Source organism: Phascolarctos cinereus, unplaced genomic scaffold (genome assembly GCF_003287225.1).
Source record: "Phascolarctos cinereus isolate Bilbo 61053 unplaced genomic scaffold, phaCin_HiC Scaffold_726;HRSCAF=1367, whole genome shotgun sequence".
Lineage (NCBI taxonomy): Eukaryota > Metazoa > Chordata > Mammalia > Diprotodontia > Phascolarctidae > Phascolarctos > Phascolarctos cinereus.
The window spans coordinates 308,627,270-308,633,659 of record NW_027556098.1 but is presented as its reverse complement, the minus strand read 5'-3'; the positions used below and the strand labels follow the sequence as shown (position 1 = coordinate 308,633,659).

The 6,390-nt window shown below is 40.8% G+C and overlaps 1 pseudogene; it reads left to right on the top strand.

Moving 5' to 3' along the window:
* The first annotated feature begins 3,879 nt into the window (after window positions 1-3,879).
* LOC110210744 (oligosaccharyltransferase complex subunit OSTC pseudogene) lies at window positions 3,880-4,985 on the top strand (annotated as a pseudogene).
* The last annotated feature ends 1,405 nt before the right edge of the window (window positions 4,986-6,390 follow it).

Here is a 6,390-nt window from a genome sequence, read left to right as displayed (position 1 = left end):
TGCCCCTTGGAAGTTAATAAACGCTTGTTAAAGTGAAATGAAAAGAAATCCTTAACTTTGCTGAGCCTCAGTTTCCTGATCTGTAAAATGAGGACAATAATATCTGCACTACATTATAGCAGTATCGTGAGGATCAAATGAAATTCTGTAGGTTTTGTCAGACTTTTGAGGGGGGGTGGGGAAACAGTTTGGATCCATGTTTTAATGTGAAAATATTCTGTGCCGACAGAGATCACCACCTGATCTGCAATATATAGCTTTAGAGACTTGCCCAAGAGGCACTAAGCGGTTATTTCCAGGGGTCAGTATGGGTCAGAAGGACTTGAACTCAGATCTTCTGACTTTGAGACCCCTTCTTGTCCATTACTCCATGCAACCTCTCTTTGTTAACTGTACAGCTGCATAAATGACAGCTATGGTTGCTGATAGACTTACATGCATATATACACATACATCCATATACACACATATGTATACGTGTATATAAATTTATATGTGTATGTGTGCATATTATTATCATTAAGTGTCAAGAGATGTTTGAATAAAGTGATGTGGGGTGTTCTCCTGAGGCGGTGTGTTATGGCGGAAAGTGTTGGTTTGGGAATTAGGGGATCTTAGTTCAAATACTGGCTCTGCCACGTGTAATTCTGTGACCTCAGGCAAACCTCTTGATCTCCTTGAAATACATTTTCCTCATCTATTAAATGAGGGGGTTGGACTAGATGACCTCCAACTTCCCTTACAGTTTAAATCTTTTGATCTTTTGGTTAGGGAAGGATTTAACGGGGAGGTGGCATTTTAGTTGGTCCTTGAAGGACAGATAAAATTCCAGCAGCCGTAGAGAGCATAGTAGAGATACTTTGGAAGGAGGGAACACTATAAATACAGGTTTGGGAATCTCAAATAGGCCACTTCAGCTGGTGCATGGAGGAATGTGGTAGTAGATAAGTCTGGAATGATATACTGCAGTCAGATCTTGGAAGGCCTTGAATGCCAAACTAATGAACTTAATATTTATTTTTATGCAGTTAATCAGTCAAAAAGCATTATAAGAGCCTACTATATGCCAGGAACCTTGTAAACACTAGGGACTTAAAAAAAAAAAGATAAAAGATAGTTACTGCCCTTGAGGAATTCAAAATTGAATGGAGAAGACAACAAGCCAATAACTTTGTACGGACAAGCTATGTAAAAGAAAATTAAGAATAATCAACAGAAGGAAGGCAGAAGAATTATGAGAGATTGAGAAAGGATTCTTGTAGAAAGGAGGATTTGAACTGAGACTTGAAGAAAGCCAGGGAAACCAAAGAGTGGGGAAGAGAGATAATTTCAGACATTGGGAACAGCTAGAAGAACTGAGAGATAGAGCAGCTAGGTGACACAGTGGATAGAGTGCTCAGCCTGGAGTCAGGAAGACCTGAGTTCAAATCTGACTACAGACACTTACTAGCTGTGTGACCTTGGGCAAGTCACTTAGCCCTGTTTGTCTGTTTCCTCATCTGTCAGATGATCTGGAGGAGGAAATGGCAAATCACTCCAGTATCTTTGCCAAGAAAACTTCAAATGGGGTCATGAAGAATTGGACATGACTGAACAAAAACAGGAACAAAATGGCTCCAAAGGTTTTTGAGCAGGGAGAGCCATAGGATGAGATTTTTCTTTCAAGGAGATAATAAAGAGCAGGATGGGTTAAATGGGGGAGAGGCTAGAGTTCCTTCTGCTGGGAAAACAATGACTGGAACCAGACTGGATCACTTTGGCCAGGTGAAGCTACTCCAGAGGCTACGGGCACATACTAGGAAGGAAACCAATTTGAAGGCATTAATCCAGCCTCAGTAATGAAGACCTTAGTGTGGATTTGCTTACAGAAACTGTCCAATGTGGAAGTAGCTGAGATCTTGCTAGTTTTGCCAGGAAGAAGGGAGAGGCAGAGCATAGAAGCCCAGGATGGGCCTGGATGGATGGAGGGGGTGGAGGGCATGAGGCTTGGCTTACAAATAAAATGGAGCATGGAGTGTAGAGAGGGAGAGGCATCAGCTAACATCCCTTTCCCTGATTCACAACACTTCTCTTGGTGAGTTCTTTCCATCTGGATAGAAGCTGGCAAGGAGTGGGTGTCCTCTTACCTCTCTTTATCCATCAGAGGGTCTGATGATCTCTTTAAAGCAGACCAGGAGCATTCCCGTGATGCAGATCATGAGACAGCATCCAGGGGCTCTGGCCCCTGTACTTTCTCTCCCCTCAAAGGACAAATAGAGGAGATTGATTAGTTGTCCTATTCAGGACTCCAGCCCTGTTTCTGGGGGAAAAACAAATGAGGTTAGGGTGTAGCTGGGAGGGGTGGAGTCGTTTCCCTGTGTTCCCCTCAGGATCCCTAGTGCTTGTCATAAGGGCACCAGCAAAGAAAAATGACCATTTGTGTACATTATTGATAACCCTACCCTTTCCAAGAGAATGATTATAACCTTTCCATCTCAGCCATAGTGGAAAATCCTTTTGCTGAGCCTGGGAGCTACTTTACGGCAAGGAGTTGAGAATGCAAACAACAGAGCTGGATTCCTGTTTGTCAGTGGTGAGCCTGAGAGAGGAGCATCTTTCCTTTTATTCTACCAAGAGGGGAGAATCTGCTCCCACAAAGAGCAAGAGGACAGAGGCTGAGGGATAGCCAGGGGCAAAGGACTGCATGGTTTAGAGCTGGAGGAGATTGTAGATAGCTTAGGATCAGAGATATGGAGCTGGATGGGAACTTTAGAGACCATCTAAGCCAATCTCAGCAGTTTACAGATGAGGAAACTGGGCCCAGAAACATGAAGTGGTTTGTCCACAGTCACACAGGTAAGAAGTAATGGAGCAGGGATTCCAATCCAACTTAAATGATTCCAAATCCAGTGTTTATTCTGCCACACCCAGTGGAATTAGTCTAGGAGTAACCCCTAGAGAGGGAAACGTATTAGAAGAAAGCATTTTAGACTCATCCTTTCCACACCCCTAGCACCCAAAGAGCCAACTCCAATTACTCACCCAAAGTGTCCTATCAATTTGGCATAAAACCTTGCTTAATAGGAATGTTGATTGGTGGGCTTGGGGTGGTTAATGAAATTTTCTGATTGTAGGCAATCATTCAAACAACCCTTTTGGTGAGGCCTTTATTGATCATCTTCATAATTCTGAGTATACTTTCCTGCTTCAGCAAGTAAGGTAGAATGACTTTGTTTTCCTTCTGTTTTGATGACTGAAAATTTTTAAATGTTTGGGGGTCATATCAGAGGGGCCAGTCACTGCTGTAGAAAGAACCTTATATTTGGAGTCAGGAAGTCCTATGTCTGGACCTCACCTTTGTCACTTACTTTTATGACCATAAGCATGGTCATGATCATGGTACAACCATGAGCAAGTTTGTTTGACTCTCTGAGCCTCAGTTTGCTTATACATAAAATGCAGATAATATCTGTAATCCCTCACAGGGTTCTTGTGTGACTGAAATGAGGTGGTGTAGACAACTTTAAAGCAGTACAGAAATGTCTATTAGTATTTCATTATTCTCTCTGTTATCTTGTTCTTTGGATGTGAGAGATTAAGCCAAATCTGAGACGACCAAAAGCCATCTGGTCATTAAATTTTAGTATTAATCCTAGATACCAGTTTGCTTGGTTGTTCTTTCTCTGAAAAGTTGTGAGTTCTATAGTTGGATTCTGGTTATGGAGGTTTTCCCTTTGTGAGTTCAGGTCTGGTTTGTATATTTTTGTTCATGACATTACTCTCTTTATTCATATGATCAGTGGCTAAAGTGGAATTTGTTCTTATTTTGTTAAAAAAAAAAAAAAGAAGAGTTCCAGTGCCGCAACGGCAGCGGAGATAGCGCCAGCTCCGCGGAGTGAAGGGCTTGGGGTCGTCACACGTCGCCGCCGACATGGAGACGTTGTACCGGGTGCCCTTCGTGGTCCTCGAGTGTCCCAACCTGAAGCTGAAGAAGCTGCCGCAGGCCCACATGCCGTCGGCTATGACGGTGTATGCCCTGGTGGTGGTGTCTTATTTCTTCATCACTGGAGGAACAATTTATGATGTCATTGTGGAACCTCCTAATGTTGGATCTATGACAGATGAACATGGACATCAGAGACCAGTTGCTTTCTTGGCATACAGAGTAAATGGACAATATATTATGGAAGGACTTGCGTCCAGTTTCCTGTTTACAATGGGAGGTTTAGGTTTCATAATCTTAGACCGATATTCTCAAGCTCAATAGGTTTCTTCTTCTATTCATTGGTTTCATCAGTGTCCTCTTGAGTTTCTTCATGGCGAGGGTGTTCATGAGAATGAAGCTGCCGGGCTATCTACTGGGTTAGAGTTCCTTTTGTGAAGATACAACCATAACCGGATGCGCTGCTTTTAATGGCTTTTCAAAAGCCCTTCTGCCTGCCAGGACAAAGTTTGGAACATGGATTTACTGGGTCTCAGAATGACATAAGGAAAGGCCTGGTGTAAAAATGCAAAGGTTTTAGTCCAATTTTTGGAAAAAACCCTCTTGGTCCCATTGATGTGATCATCTTATAAAAATAATAGTAATAACACCATTGTTTTTCTATATTGACCCATCATTCATGTCAAGTAATCACATCTGTCCTCTTTGTTTTCCCCCCCCATTTTTGAGAGAAATTATTTTCCTTTGTATAATGAAACTATTGAATAAAGTATTCCCGTATTTCCTACAAGCCCACTTGTAAATTTCACCTTTTCAGGAAAAGACACTTCTGGTGAAGATGTGCACAAGTGCATTCAGGGAGCTGGAGCCTCCAGGCTGATGACTCTGTCCAGGGGGATCAGCTTTGCCTTGACCTGACCCTTCATTATTTTATGTATTGCTCTCAAAGTCTGTGATTTTGTGTGAGACTGTGTTCCTAAACAATGAGATGTATGAAAGGAGCCTAAATAAATCATTTTTCTACTGAAAAGAAAAAAAAAAGAAGAAAAGAAAAGAAGAAAAGAAAGAAAAGAAAAAAGAAAAGAGTTGTTATTCTAAATTTAACAAAAAAGAACATTTCTATATACAAAACATAACACAAAAAGGGGATTATATGATGAAACAATGAATCTCTGTCCATACTGCTTAAAATTTAAAAATGTGTATAATAAATTCAACTCAAATTCTTTTCAAAATTGTCCAGCTTGTTTGTGCTTCTTTTCTGTACTACATTCTGTACTTCTCTGTGCATTTTAAAAATGTTTTAGTGGTCCTCTTTTTCTTTTTCTTGGAGAATGAGATGGAGCATAAGCACCACTACTCTCTCTCCCTCCCTTAATTAAAAATAGGGACAGGGAGAACCTTGTAACGAATAATTATAGTCAAGTAAAACAAATCCACACAGTAGATGTCTAAAAAAGGTATGCATCCTTCAACACCTGGAGTCTACCATTTCCTCTGTCAGGTGTGTAACATGCTTCATCATAGGTACTCTGGAGATGTCATTTGTCACTGCTTTGATTAACATTCTTAAGTCTTTCAAAACTGTTTTTCTTTATAATATTGTTGTCCTTTTATAAATGGTTCTCTTGGTTCTGTTCACTTTATACCAATTTCTATTTTCCAGTATTCTCCAAAACATCTCTTTCTTTGTTTCTTTATTTCTTTTTTTTAAAATATAAATGTATTTATTTTTAGTTTTCAACATTCACTTCCACAAGTTTTTGAGTTCCAAATTTTCACCCCATCTCACCCCCCACCTCAAGATGGCATGCATTCTGAATATCCCTTCCCCTAGTCTGTCCTCTCTTCTCTCTCTTCCCCCCCCCCCACATCCCCTTCCCCTTCTGTTTTCCTGTAGGGCAGGATAGACTTCTGTACCCCATTTCCTGTATTTCTTATTTCCCAGTAGCATGTGAAAACATTTTTTTTAAATGTATGTTTTTAAAACTTTAGGTTTCAGATTTTCTCTCTTCCTCCCTCCCCACCCACCCTCATTGAAAAGGCAAGCAACTCCATGTAGGTTGTACATGTGCAGTTATGCAAAACACTTCTATAGTGGACATATTGTGAAAAACTAACTCATTTCCCTTAATCCTATTCTGCCCTCCCATTTATTCTATTCTTTCTTTTGACCCTGTCCCTCCTCAGAAGTATTTACTTCTGATTACCCTTTCCAATCTGCCCTCCTCTCTATCATCCCCCTGCTCTCTTGTCCCCTTCTCCCCCTATTTTCCTGTAGGGTAAGACAGATTTCCATACCCAATTGAATGTGTATATTATTCCCTTCTCAAGCCAAATCCTATGAGAATAAGATTCACTCATTCCCTCTTACCTTCCCCCGTTTCCCCTCCACTATAAGAGCCTTTTCTTTTCTGTTTCTTTTTTTGTGAGGTAATTTACCCCATTCTACCTCTCCCTTTCCTCTT